This window comes from Ictalurus punctatus, chromosome 5 (assembly GCF_001660625.3).
Source record: "Ictalurus punctatus breed USDA103 chromosome 5, Coco_2.0, whole genome shotgun sequence".
Classification (NCBI taxonomy): domain Eukaryota; kingdom Metazoa; phylum Chordata; class Actinopteri; order Siluriformes; family Ictaluridae; genus Ictalurus; species Ictalurus punctatus.
Genome location: NC_030420.2, coordinates 16,302,423 through 16,317,979, shown reverse-complemented (window position 1 = coordinate 16,317,979; position 15,557 = coordinate 16,302,423).

Here is a 15,557-nt window from a genome sequence, read left to right as displayed (position 1 = left end):
AATTGTGGCCAAATGCCAGAGAAAGGGAGGACTAGAATCATCACAGTACTGTACATACAGTATGAGTGATTATATGTTTTTCATGTTTGTTTGTTTTTTGTAGTTATTACTGCAGTCCTGGAATTTCAGAAATTTATTTTTTGTTTAAACTTTTTATTTTTCACAAGTAAATTACTATATGCAAAGATATAGAAAAATAAAGGACATTGAAGCAAATTACAGCATTGCTGATTCATTCTTGTTATACATACTTTAGTACAGTCAATAAAGTGAAACGGTGTTATCCTTATTCTATAATGAAATACTGATTTATGTAAAAAATCATTAGAATTTCAAAGATCATTCATTTATGTAATGCTCCCTGTTGTTAGTGTGTTATGAGTGATAGTGTATGCTTTTTGAGTAAGAATTGTTGTCAGTGTTATGGTTGAAGGAGATATGGGAAGTGTTTTGGATTTTTGAGCGAGGTATAGAAGTGAGATTAACTGTTTGGCCAAGATTCGTGCTGGCAATGCAGACTGTATGAAGATTTTTTAAAAAGTGGCTTCCGTATTGACCGACGCTTTTTAGCAAAAAAAAACTGTAACTGCCAGAAAAAGTCAGTAACAGCGGGCATAACTGAACAAGATATCAAAATACAGGCATGACAAGAACTACTTGTTTGTTTAAAATCAGGCATGTCCATTCACTCATGCATCATTGCAATTTTTGGTGATACAGTTATAGAAGGTCACTGCTTTTACAAAGAGGTTAATGGCAAATCTGAAGTCGTCTTACATCCTTTCCTTTGAGAGTGGCAGCAGCGGGGTGTGTCATCTGGAGAAGCTTGGTTTAAAGCAGCTGGGTTCTTTTTCCCTCTGACTGGAAGCAAACATGGAGGAAATCTCAGGGAAGCAAAAGACCAACAGAGCTAATTAGGCACGTGGAGCTGACAGAGCAAAGCCAAATGGCTGCCAGCCAGCCCAGCAGAGGATAGAGGCCCCACCATCAGCAGGATCGATATAGGAGACAGCTTCATTAAGGACCCCCGCTCATCCCACCCTTCCCACCACCCTTAACAGAGAGAGAGAGAGAGAGAGAGAGAGAGAGAGAGAGAGAGATAGATAGATAGAGAGATAGATAGATAGATAGATAGATAGATAGATAGATAGATAGATATGCTGTTTAATTAAGCCTGTACTGCAGGATTTAACAGCAGCTGATCAGCTGCAGTACCTCCTGTCACATAACTGGTCTTCCCCATTCTGACTTTCCGGCCTACCTCCTAGAAAAGTTTTACTCTCTCTCTCTCTCTCTCTCTCTCTCTCTCCCCCCCCCCCCCCCTCTCTCGCTATCTCTCTCTCTCTGTCTCTGTGTGTGTGCACACGTGCATGCACATAGGCATAAGAGAACAAAGAATGGCTGCATTGATTATAACAGAAGATGCATGTGTTTGAGTACCACTCTGAATGCTTGTGATAAAGAATTATCCTTGCACAAGAAGGCAGTGTATCATCAATTAAAGAGACATGTGTGTTCATTAAAGTGCCGTATGTATACCATAGACAGGACTTTACAACAAATGTTATCATTTCATCCTTTATCAGCATGATGAGATGCCAAACTTGCAAAGAAAATGCCAGAAAAGGGACTTTAAACTAATCACTGGGTTCCTTTTCCTGTTCATTATATTTTAGCAAGATATAATTTAAAAGGAGCAACGTACTCATAACTGTTAATCAGATGCACTTGGACTTATTTCTTTAAGCCATGCTCATGAAAAATGGCCCATTCTTCTTCAGAGCAGTAAATATATGTGATGTGTCCACAGCAGCAGAGCTCTGTGCCAGGCTTTGTTAGGCCTCTTGCCATTCCAGCCAGAGAACTGACCTTGTCATGCCACCTGCAGGGCCAGACAAAGAATATGAGTGGCAACATGAAAAGGGGGTCATGCATATTGAAACCTCAGCAGGTTTTTTCAGTAAAGAGAGAGAACCAAGAGCAGGGGGAAGAATGTCTCAAAGCTATTTAAAACGCATAATGTATCACTCACCCATTCTAATCCATATTTTCTTAAGAGCTTTTTGGAACAAATGGCTGCTACTAGAATTTTCATTTCAATGGAATTCATTCATGCATATTCAGGTTGTTTATTGCAGAGGAGTGGAAAGCCCCACAGGGGCTGGTCTCCCTCTATTCTCCACCAACAAGAATAGGTACAGATCTCCTTTTATTGTAGTGCAAGCTAAAAGTAAGTCATTTAAAATGGCAGGGTGCTCCTTTGCTTTGAATCTTTGCATACATGCAATTATGCCTTATTATTTATCCTGACCTATGTGATTCACCTTTAAGTTTAAGTTTAATGTTGATTGAGATTTAACCTAAGACAAAATAACAATGTGTGATTATGTATATGTAAATACCGTCCAGGTATTTCTGACATTTTCTACCCCTAGCCAGTTCAGGTATTTGTATTTCATGTGTTCCAGCTCAAGCACACCTGGTGCAACTAATGAAGCCCTTGATTAGTTGCATCAGGTGTGCTTGAGACAACACCTGTTTTGCATATTTGTGCTGTTGTGACGGATTCTACTCAGGTGGTTGAACAATTTTGAAACTGGAGAAATCATTATAAGTTGCATTTTCAGTTGAATTTGGGGAAACCACTTGAAGCATTCATTGTGTTGAACCATTTCAATTGCTTTTGTTTAATTTGTTCATTGCAAACAGCTGAAAGTCTGTAAATATTGACAATAAACCTGATTTGCAATGCGGGTTGAGTAATTTAGTTGGCAACTGTCTATATATAATCACACACACACATACATACATACATACATACACACATACATACATACATACATACATATATATATATATATATATATATATATATATATATATATATATATATATATATATATATATATATATATATATATATATATAAGTATAAGTATAAGTATAAGTAAATGATATTGTTATTTATTGAAGCAAAACTGTTATCCACTATCAACTTGGCCTGTGTGAAAATGTATTTGCCCCCACAGTTACTAATTCCCCAAATCTATGAAACTATTCATAGTGGGGTTCAGCTGAACTAGACGCAACCAGGCCTGATTACTTCCAACCCTGTTCAATCAAATTAACACTTAAATAGAACTTTTTCAACAGCAGGAAAGGTTAAAAGGTCTTAGGGGCAGTGGTGGCTAGGTGGTTAAGGCTCTGGGTTACTGATTGGAATGTCGAGGTTCAAGCCCCAGCACTGCCAAGCTGCCATTGTTGGACCCTTGAGCAAGGCCCTTAACCCTCTCTGCTCCAGGGGCAATGTATCATGGTTGACCCTGCACTCTGACCCCAACTTTCTAACGTGCTGGGGTATGCAAAGAAAAGAATTTCACTGTGCTGTAATGTACATGTCATCAATAAAGACTCAGTAACACACTATGCCAAAGTTGAAAGAAATTCCAGAAATCATGAGAAAGAAGGTGATTGAAATACATCAGTCTGGGAAGGGTTACAAAGCTATTTCAAAGGCTCTGGAACTCAAAAGAACCACAGTAAAAAAATTCTTGGTAAAAAATTCAGCACAGTGGCCTCAGTTCCCATAAGTGGCCAACCTTATGGTTGAGTTAAGTGGCCAACCTTCCAAAATTCATCCAAGAGCACAGCAACGACTCATCCACGAAGCTACAAAAGACCCAAGGACAACATCAAAGGAACTACAGGCCTCCCTTGCATCAGTAAAGGTCACTGTTCATGACTATCAGAAAGACACTGGGCAAAAATGGTATCCATGGAAGAGTGCTGAGGTGAAAATCACTGCTAATCTAGAAGAACATTAAGGCTCATCTGAATTTTGACAAAACACATCTTGATGATCCACAAACTTTCGGGAGAATGTTCTGGACTGATGAGTCAGAAGTGGAACTGTTTGGAAGACTGGGTCCCGTTACATCTGGTGTAAACTTGCAGTAATTGAGGGAAACAGGATATCTGCTCTCTACCGGAAAATCTTAAAGGAGAATGTCCAGTCTTCACTCTGTAAGTTGAAACTCATGCACAACTGGATTATGCAGCATGACTATGATCCAAAGCATAGGAGTAAGTACATCTCTGAATGGCTAAAAAATAGCAAAATTAAAGTTTTGGAGTGGCCTAGTCAAAGTCCTGACTTGAACCCAATTGAGATGCAGTGGCAGGACATTAAATGGGCAGTTTGTGCTCAAAAACCCTACAATGTGGCTGAACTAAAGCAGTTCTGCAAAGAAACATGGGCCAAAATTCTACCACAGCACTGTGAAAGATTGATCTCCCATCATCTGAAATGTGTGATTGCAGTTATTGCTGCTAAAGCTGGCATAACCAGATTTCAAGTTTAAGGGGGCAGTTAGTTTTTCACATGGGTGATAGATAAAAATTTTTTTGCTTCTATAAAAAATAAATAAAATAAAAACTGTGTGTTTACTCAAGTTGTCTTTGTTTTATGTGTATTTTATTTGAAGATCTAAAACAATTTTGTATGAGATATACACAACAACAGAAGAAATCAGGATGGGGCAAAAACTTTTTCACAGCACTGTATATAAATATTGTAAAAACGAAAAACAAAAAGAATACCAACTCAAAACACATCTAAGAACAATTGCAGACAGTTGACATGCATGTAGAGAGACATGTAATTTTAAATGTTTGTGAAAAAAGGAAAAAAAACATCATGTCTCTCTGGCAGAAGTAGAAGAGAGCAGGTAAAAAGCACCCCCCCCCACACACACACACACACAACAACTACTGCAGCTGTCACGGTTTGGAAGATGAGATGATGTGGGACAGCTCTGCTTCATTGTACACTGAATCTGAGTGGCTGATTAACAGCCCCACTGAAGCCAAACAGATGAAATGCAAATATATGTCACTCTGACAATATATTTCAATTAAGGCCGAAAAAGATGTTTCTCTTCACCAATGGCAGCCTGACTGACCCCCCACCACATATATTTGTGAACACACTCAAAGCATATAGGGTTCTTGAAAAGTAGGAACATAAACAACAAAGGAGGAACAAGTGCAACAGTATATAGTGAAGTGGAGGAGATGCTTCTGCTTGTCATGATGGCACAGGGAGTGTTTGAGAAGTGGCAGAGAGAAAGAGAGAGGCTGAGATTAAATTGACAGGCCCTGTTGCTACATTACAAACAAGAGTGGAATAATTATGAGCCATTGTTGACCCACTCTACAGCAGTATGGCTAATGACAATTACCATAATGGGAAAAACCAAACATGCATATGTGTGTGAGTGTGAGCTCAACTGATTGTGCAGGTTAAGGAGAGGCAGGAGGCAGGGAACTTCTCTTGCACATTGTTGGAGGCACACTGTGAGGCTTGCCCAGGGGACCAGACACCCAGCAGCCTTGCAGGCAGAAAGAGACAGAGCTGACAGGTGAGCTGACTGAGATTCTGTTTAATTAAACTTCCAGATGTCATCAAGGGAGATAAGACTGGAAAAGAGGCAGAATGGAGTGTGTGTGTGTGTGTGTGTGTGTGTGTGTGTGTGTGTGTGTGTGTGTGTGTGTGTGTGTGTGTGTGTGTGTGTGTGTGTGTGTGTCTGTGTCTGTGTGAGAGAGAGCAAGAGAGAGAGTGAGAGAGTGAGCCTATCCTACACGCTTCTTTTTTCTACCTTGCTGAAAGTAACAGATTACTTACATTATTTTCTTGTGTACATTGTGTACATTTTTAGTGGTCGTTCTGTTTCTTACACACCTAACTTAGAGATGTTTCAATATTACAGTTAAGCACAGAATGAGGAGATGACATAGATCATGACTGACACACTAGCTCAGCCAGTGAGCGGTGTTGCAGGGGCCCGGGGATATCAGCATACTAAGGGTACGTGACACTAAGCAGCTGTACCTAACATATTCATGTTAACATACCCTTTTTAACATCTGCTTTTTACTGTGGACAGCTTAACTGGTTCATATATTTCATTCTACATGTTCAAATCTTTATATCATACTGAGCAGTAAATGTGTTTGTCTACAGCAGCTCTCTGTTTCAGGTCATTGTACTTTTTTATACCATATCAAGGTAGGACAAGTCCATCTATTGTGTGTGTCTGAGCGTGTGAGCAGCATCGTGGGCAGCTGGTGTAATAATAGGTGTGGGCGGTACCTGTGTGGGATATTTTTTACCTGCCTGTTCTACCCAGCTGGCTATTCTGCACGTTGAGTTCAGGTGAGCCTGTTAATGAGGCTAATTAGGTGTAAAGGGGCTTGGTACAGGGATCAGCTGTTCCTGTATGTGCACTAATGATGAGGCTGCATAATCACAGGCACCGGCCCCCCAGACCCTCAGCATGGCCCACAGTGCATCTGAGCTCCAGCTGGAGTGAACAGCCCTGAGTCGTCTCCCAAGGGACCTTCTTGTTTCTCACTGTGCCTGAGAACATATGTTGTTGAGGGAGGACATGGTACTTAGTCACACATTAAAACCAAGGGAGCATCAAAGAAATTGCTTACATACACACATTGTTGCACATCTTAAGAGTACACTAAGTTCAGTTGATGTGAACTGATAAGATTCAGAACCAATATTCTCACTTCAATATTCCTTGTTAGAATACTGAAAGTTAGGGCTTTAAATAAGCAAAATGAAAACATTTGTTTCAATGATTGATATATATATATATATATATATATATATATATATATATATATATATATATATATATATATATATATATATATATATATATATATACATATACAAAGCAGTTAACTATTACTTTGACTAAATGATACATTAAACAATTTTGAAATGAAAACATTTCTCTATAAACCAGTGTGAAACTATAGAACATCATCATCATTATCAGCATTATTACATGGTATGATTTCCATTTCCATTATATTAGAGGAGTTCAGTTAAATACCCCCTTAATTTAACCACTGATTGAAAGTACTGATGTAAATTTAATAGCATAGATAAAACAAAGTGTCATAATTTCTAGCAGTTTGTTTTGGAACCAACAGGTGAAAGAATAAGGATATATAGAAACACATGCACACTCTCTCTTACATGCTCATATGCATGTAGAGTTCAGATCCTCCAATATGAAGTGTGTTGTGGGAGGTTGCTTGCAGCAGATTTTACTGATTGATTGGTTTTGGAATGTAAGAGGCCACAGGCCATGCAAAACATAGGGTAAGACCTATTGAAAATCACTATGCTTCCTTACCTCTTCCCATCTCCCATGTCCTCTCAGCCCTCACTCCTTGCAGCACACACACCAGATAGCTGGTATGGGAGTATTCTTTCAATCTTGTGATACTCAACTACTTTCATGAACTTCAGTGCTGGAGTGAATCGAACTGTACTATAAACTATAGAGTTTGGTGAATTTAAAAATGTAATCTTTTCACTATTTAAAAAAAATGTATTTCTATATAGCATAACAGCATCTGTTATTTTTGGACTCTATGTCATAGTCATTGACTACGTTTACATGGACAGCAGTAATCTAAATATTGACTTTATTCTGAATAAGGCAATATTGTGATTAAGGTGTTTACATGAGTTGCTTTTAGAATATTCCTTTCATGTTCCTGTTTTACATGTTATAGAACATAGATCGATTAATGGCACACGTCATTCAGTATGTTTACATGGACAACAATAATCCAATATTAACCCGATTAAGACAATACTCTGATTAAGAAACTACCATGTAAACAACATTTTTTTATTACCTTAATCCGATTAAGGTCATACTCGAAATAAACACAAATCGAATTAAGACATGTGGTGTGCTCCTGTTTTAGTTGCATTATCGATGTGTATTACAGACATGTAAACACCTTAATCACATTATTAACGTTGTATGAGAGATTTCACCGCATTTTGCGACAGGACACCATCACACATGGCAGGGCTCAACCGTTTTACAGCAAAAAAGAGAGCACGGCTGCATCCCAAACCGGGTCTATAGGCCTATAGTAGGCGAAATACATGTATCTTAGCTACTATATATTAGGTAAGTACGCTATTTGGGACGCAGTCCACGGCTCCAAGCAGTCGTCCTTTTGCACGTACAGCATGACAAATAATTAACCGTACTTGAAGCGTTCGTAAAATTTTTAAATAAAAACACCCAAAACTGTATACGTTACCATAACGAAGATGAACTGTATGTTGATACGTGAAATTCTGGAGGGAACGTCTGACGGTGACATAATGACGTGTGCTGTTAATTGAATTATGTTGTATAACATGTAAAATGGGAACATGAAAGGAGTATTCTAAAAGTGACTCATGTAAACACCTTAATCACAATATTGACTTATTCAGAATAAGGTCTATAATTAGATTACTTCTGTCCATGTGAACATAATCATTACGTCCCCATGCCACACCGTCCGACGTTCCCTCCAGAATTTCATGTATCAACACACAGTTCGTCTTCGTTATGGTACGATATACAATTTTGGGTGTTTCATTTATAATTTTACAAAAGCTTCCAGTGCAGCTAATTATTTGTCATGCTATATGTGCAAATAGACAACTGCTTGAAGCCATGGGCTGCATCCAAACCGCATACTTTCCTACTATATAGTAACTAAAATATATGTTTTTAACCTACTATATAGCAGGCAAGTACACGGTTTCGGACGCAGCCATGCTCTCTTGTTTGCCGTCAAATGGTTGGCCACTGCCGTGTGTGTACATGTCCTGTCTCAAAATGTGGTGAAAACCCCCACATGACGTTAATAGTGTGATTAAGGTGTGTACATGTCTGTAATGCATGTCAATAATGTGACTAAAATAGGAATATTCCACATGCCTTAATTCGATTTGTGTTTACTTCGAGTATGACTTTAGCTGGATTTTAATCAATAATCATTGTATACATGGTAGTTTCTTAATCAGAGTATTGTCTTAATCGGGTTAATATTGGATTATTCTTATCCATGTAAACATACAGACTGTTACAAACACAAATATTTATCATCTAAACATCTAAACACAAATATCTAAGCAAGAAAAGGAGCTTTTGCCACTGACTCAAACACATTATGATACCAACAATTAATAAATTCCACCCTATTAAATGAATGAGGCATAGAGAAATAGGTGACAAAGCAAATGTTTTGATTAGGGTTCTTGTGCTATTATGAAAAACGCGTGCTAATGGCTATACATAGTTAATTCATCCCATCTTTAACGTTTCATTGGTGTTGCATTTCCATCTTCTGCCACTGGATGGCAGTGTGATGTCAGTAAAGCAGACCGGTTTGATCAACAATATGCAGGAGAATAGAGCTGCCTTAGAAAGTTGCAAAGGGGAAAACACTTGGCCACCTTGCATCTGTGCTTCTTTCTGTCCAGCTCAGGATAATCAGTTCCACTAGGTGCAGGCTGTTGTTAATATTGTTGTTTTCTTCTTTGATTAAAATGAAAATGTGCAAATATCAGGTCAGTAAAGCTGTGTTTCTCCCTCATAAAAGCTGTTGAATATTTTGAACAGTGTGCACATGTGTGTGTGTGTGGATTCGTGGACTTGTCCATGCCTTTATGTGCTTTGGTAGACCTGAAAATGTGCATAGACAAAAATTCAGTTCCCTAAATTTTGGCTTCTCTTATTTTTGTTTTGGTCCCTCAAAAATTTATGGAAGGACAAGACGGGAGGCTGCCAAGAGACCTACAGCAACATTAGAGTAGCTTCACAAATATCTAACAAGTACTGGTCACTCCCTGCATGTGACAACTCACGTATCTCTCATATTTTTCATGTCAGGGCTATGGGGTAAGGTGCCTAGATGGAAGCCCTTTCTTATTAAAACAAACAAACAAACAAACAAATAAATAAAACATCCAAGCCCAGCTAAATCACCCAAACCACGTTGGAAAATGTTTTATGGTCTGATGATCTGATGAAGAACTTTTTGGGCATAATTCTTAAGGATATGTTTTGCACAAAACAACACAACTTGGTGGTGGTAGCATCATGCTATGGGGCTGCTTCTCTTCACCTGGAACTGGGGCTAGAGTCAAGATAGAGGAAATCATGGATAGCTCCAAATACCAATCTATTTTGGAAAAAAAAACCTACAGGCCTTTGTTACACAACTAAAGATAAATAAAAATTTAACTTTCTATCACAATAATGACCCAAAGTGCATATACACGTCAACAAAGGAATGGCTTTAGAAGACAAAAATCAACATTTTGGAATGGTTCAGTCAGAACACAGATCTAAATCCTGTGGAAAACCTGGGAAATGACTTGAAGATGGCTGTGCACAGGAGCAGAGCATGAGTGACATCCCACTCAATATTCCACTCTGTTTGTGCGCACCACTCAATCACTCATGGCCCAAGCAAACACTCCACTCATATACCACTCACACTCACCGGTAAAACATAGTTCGATCAAATCTCGCTCCGACATGAAATTTCTCTGTAGTAAACTTGTTTCTGTTTGTTTAAATAAATGCCTCAATTACAGTAGTAGAGATTTTCTTTTCATGTCGAGGTTCCACTTCATAGTGGAGGAAATATTAGCCGCTCAGCAGTATACTGAACGTATCATACTGGGAGGCTCCGTCCGTGCACACACATCCGCACACTATGGACACTTTGCCAATCTGCCTACAATGCATGTCTTTGGACTGGGGGAGGAAACTGGAGTACCTGGAGGAAACCCCCACAGCACAGGGAGAACATGCAGACACCACACACACAGGGCTATGGTGGGAATCAAACCCCCAACCCTTGAGGTGTGAGGCAAAGGTGCTAACCACTAAGCCACCGTGTGCCCTAGTAGTAGAGATAATACATCATGATATTTGTGGGTGACATTCTGTTATAGGCTGTATTTTTTAAAATTAATTTTTAATGCTTATTTTGCAGTTTCTCAAAAGCAGTATATCACAAAGTGCATCCTACGTTGAGCGAGTGGTGCTGAGCAGTCTGAATGAGAGGAAAAGAAAGCCTCTCTCTGCTCCGGTGGAATTATCAGCACTCTGCTCTGTGTTCCATCTGCTGACATGCTCTGTGTTCACCTCCCAATTTGATAGCTCTGGAGCATTTTTGCAAAGAAGCATGGAATAAAATTGCCAAATCAAGATGGAAGTTGTATACTTTTCCTCTAACAGTGCTCTAAGAGTGCTGTATTACAAGCAAAAGGTGTTTTATTAAGGGCCAAGCACTGCAGGCACCTATTGTATTCATTAGTGTTCTTATTAGGAGCCAACAGCTGAAGGTGCATAGGCACCTATTGTAATTGTTAATGTTTTTAGGAGGCCAAGCATCAAAGGTGTTTTCTTTTTCTTCTGGCTATCTATGTCAGCCCAGCACAAAAAGTTGTGAAATTTTGGCACACTAATTGGGGAGGGCCTAAGGAACATTCTGACCAAATTTGGGACAAGCGCCACCACCTAGTCGAATCTGGGCCTAATTTGGAAGTACATTTATGGTCATAACATTTGAACCATGTGTCCAAAATTTAAAAGCTAAAATTTTTGTCAAAAACTGTTTTTTCTCTACTCCTCCTAAAAATTATGTCCAATCATCATCAAATTTGGCACACATCTTCAGAGTAAGCCTCAAAGTAAGGATTGTTAATAATCCAAAATGATTTTCCCATAATGGGCCAATGAATCTGACAACAAAGCCACCAAACAGGAAGTGAGACTGTACCTCAGCAACTTGGTATGTGCTACCTATTTCCTACCTACCTACTGAATGTACCCAAGAAGTTTTGTGACTGCACCACCTTGTGCTCAAGAATTGTAACAACTTTATTTCCTTATCATGTGAAGAATTGTTCTATATTTATATTTCATTTTTCTATAACTCCCTGGGGTATGCTGAAGTGAACGCATACCAAGATCTGAAATTCAAGTGTACTTCCTGTTGACCATCTTGGATTTTGTCAAAAACTGTTTTGTTTTTTTCATGACTACAAATTATGTCCAGCCAACACTAAATTTGGCAAACATTTGGTCAGACCAACCTGGACAAAAATTATCAAAAGAATGTTGATATTCCAAATGCCCGTAATGTGCCAACAAATCTGACAGTAAAGACAACAACTCAGCAACAACTTTGCATATTGACACAAAATGTGGTAGGCATCTTCATTACCATGACCTAAGGCTATGCATCAAATTTTGTGACACTGCCAACTTCTGATCAAAAGTTACAATAACATGCCAAAAATGTAAGTGCTGTTTTTGCTATTCCTCCAAATTTTGTCAAATCTTCACCAAATTTGGCTCTCGTCATTTTGAGGCCTGTCTAAACAAAAGTTATCAAAGGAGCTCTGATATTCAAAACCATTGTCCCATAACAGACTGGCAATAGCATGAAACTACAAATCATTCTTGAATCCCTTTGTCTATAGTTATGGCTTTGCTTTCCTTTGATTTCTTATGCAACATTTGTATCGCATCTGTGAATGTGCGGCTCACTGAGTCTGGCTGCTTCGACCACGGAAATTTAATTAGGGGCCAACACCGAACATACATAGGCACCGACTGATTTCGTTAGTGTTCAAATTATTATTAGGGGCCAAGCACCGATGGTGTGTAGGCACCTATTGCAATTGTCAACTTTCTTCTTCTTCTTCTTCTTCTTCTTCTTCTTCTTCTTCTTCTTCTTCTTCTCCTCTTCTTCTTCTTCTGCTATTGAGTCTATGGCAGCCCATAGAACTGAACATAGGAAACTTATAAAATTTGGCACACAAATAGAGGACATTCTGAGATGTTATGATAGCAATTCTGGACTTGCTATCTCAAACCTTATAGTGCCAACAACAGGTCAATGTTTCACTCATGTTTATGCTAATAACTTTTGGTTTATGCTAATAACAACATTATTTCAATTTCTACCAAATAGATTTTCTGCCATATTGAATTTTCAGAAAGTTCTATGTTTTTGAACTCCTCCTAGACCGTTCATCCAGTTTTCACCAAAATTGAAACCACAATTTTGTTACAGACAATGCCGACAAAAAGTTATGGAATTCAAGTTGATTAGTCCAACCATTCTCAAATATCGTACAAACAAATTTGACAGCACGCACACCAAAATGGACATGAGGCTATATCTCCATAACACTTGTATTCAGACCAAACTTAGTATGTCTCATAGTCATCATGACTTGGAATTCATATTGATTAGACAAACAATTCTTGAATAATGCGCAAACAAATTTGACAAGAATTTAAAATGGACGTAAGGCTATAACGCTTAGCGTATTCAGACCAAACTTAGTATATGTCATAACCATCATGACTTGAGGGTACCTGCACGTTTTGGAACAGTGCCACCTAGTGTTCATGAAAAATGAAAAAAGCATATTTTTCCTGAGTGGTTTGTCATAAAATCATGACCATGCTTATCCTTAATTTGCCTCTGTTGTGGCTGGCCCTGTAACTGCTACCTGCAGCTATACTTAGGGGACAAGCACCACAGGTGCATAGGCACCAATTGTTTTTGTCCATCCATCCAACTTTTATACCGCTTATCCTTCCATCATGGTCACGGGGAAACCTGGGGCCTATCCCTGGGAGCATCGGGCACAAGACGGGGTACACCCTGGACAGTGTGCCAATCCATCGCAGGGCACACTCACATACACATTCACACACCCATTCATACACTACAGACACTTTGGACATGCCAATCAGCCTACCATGCATGTCTTTGGACTTGGGGAGGAAACCAGAGTACCCGGAGGAAACCCCTGCAGCATGGGGAGAACCTGTAAACTTGGGGAGAACATGCAAACTCCACACACACAGGGCCACGGTGGGAATCAAACCCCCAAGCCGAGGCGAACGTGCTAACCACTAAGCCACCATGCGCCAATTGTTTTTGGTCCGGTTCTTATTATTATTAGGGGCCAAGCATTCAATTCAATTCAATTCAATTTTATTTGTATAGCGCTTTTTACAATAGACATTGTCTCAAAGCAGCTTTACAGAAATAAAAAACATGGTATACAGATATTAAAGGTGTAAATTTATCCCAACTGAGCAAGCCACTGAGTGGCGACGGTGGCAAGGAAAAACTCCCTAAGATGTTTTAAGAGGAAGAAACCTTAAGAGGAACCCGACTCAGAAGGGAACCCATCCTCATCTGGGTAACAACAGTTAGTGTGAAAAAGTTCATTATGGATTTATCTGAAGTCTGTATGGCCTTAGGAGCAGCCGTAGTCCCAGCAGTCTGGAATTAGAGAAGATTTGAGCTCCATCCAGAGGCAGAAAGGATCTGGATCTCTAGTATCTCCATAAATTCGTGTGGGGCTCGGCGAAAGGAGAGAGGGAGAAAAAAGATTATTATGACTGCGAAGTAGTAGAACAGAATCTAGTCAGGGTAGGCTTGAGTAAACAAATACGTTTTAAGCCTAGACTTAAACACTGAGACTGTGTCTGAGTCCCGAACACTAATTGGAAGACTGTTCCATAACTGTGGGGCTCTATAAGAGAAAGCTCTTCCCCCTGCTGTAGCCTTCACTATTCGAGGTACCGTCAAATGGCCTGCATCTTTTGATCTAAGTAGGCGTGGTGGATCATATAAAACCAAAAGATCGCTTAGATATTGTGGCGCGAGACCATTTAGTGCTTTATAGGTTAATAAAAGTATTTTATAGTTAATGCGAGATTTTACTGGGAGCCAATGCAGTATTGATAATATCGGTGTGATATGGTCGTATCTTCTAGTTCTAGTTAGGACTCTAGCGGCTGCATTCTGGACTAACTGGAGCTTATTTATATTCCTACTGGAACATCCAGACAGTAAGGCATTACAGTAATCTAATCTAGAGGTGACAAATGCATGAACTAGTAGTGACGATATGTAATCATCATGTAGTGACAATATGTTTCTTATTTTAGAAATATTTCTGATATGAAAGAAAGCTATCCTAGTAATATTATCTACATGAGCATCAAATGATAGGCTGGAGTCAATAATCACTCCAAGGTCTTTAACTGCTGTACATGATGAAACAGAAAGACCATCCAGAGTAACCATGTGATCAGAAAGATTTCTTCTAGCTACACGTGGGCCTAATAAAAGTATTTCTGTTTTATCAGAATTAAGTAGAAGGAAGTTAGTTAACATCCAATGTCTAATGTCCTAAGCATTGCAGGGGTCAAAGGGTGCAGGCTAATTCTTGGTACCTTGAATAGTGAAGGCTACAGCAGGGGGAAGAGTTTTCTGTTAGAAAGCCCCACAGTTATGGAACAGCCTTCCAATTAGTGTTCGGGACTCAGACACACTTCCGGTTTTTAGGTCTAGGCTGAAAACATTTGTTTACTCAAGCTTACCATGAATAGACTTTCGTTTATGCAAAGTACACAGTCACTCAGGACTCCTTTGGTGAACAGTGGACTAGTTCAACAAACAAGCTTTGTGTAAAAACCATAATAAACTTTCTTTTACTTTTACACTGTCTGTTGTTACCTAGATGAAGATGGGTTCCCTTCTGAGTCTGGTTCCTCTCAAAGTTTCCTCCTCATATCATCTTAGGGAGTTTTTCCTTGCCACTGGCTTGCTCGTTAGGGATAAAT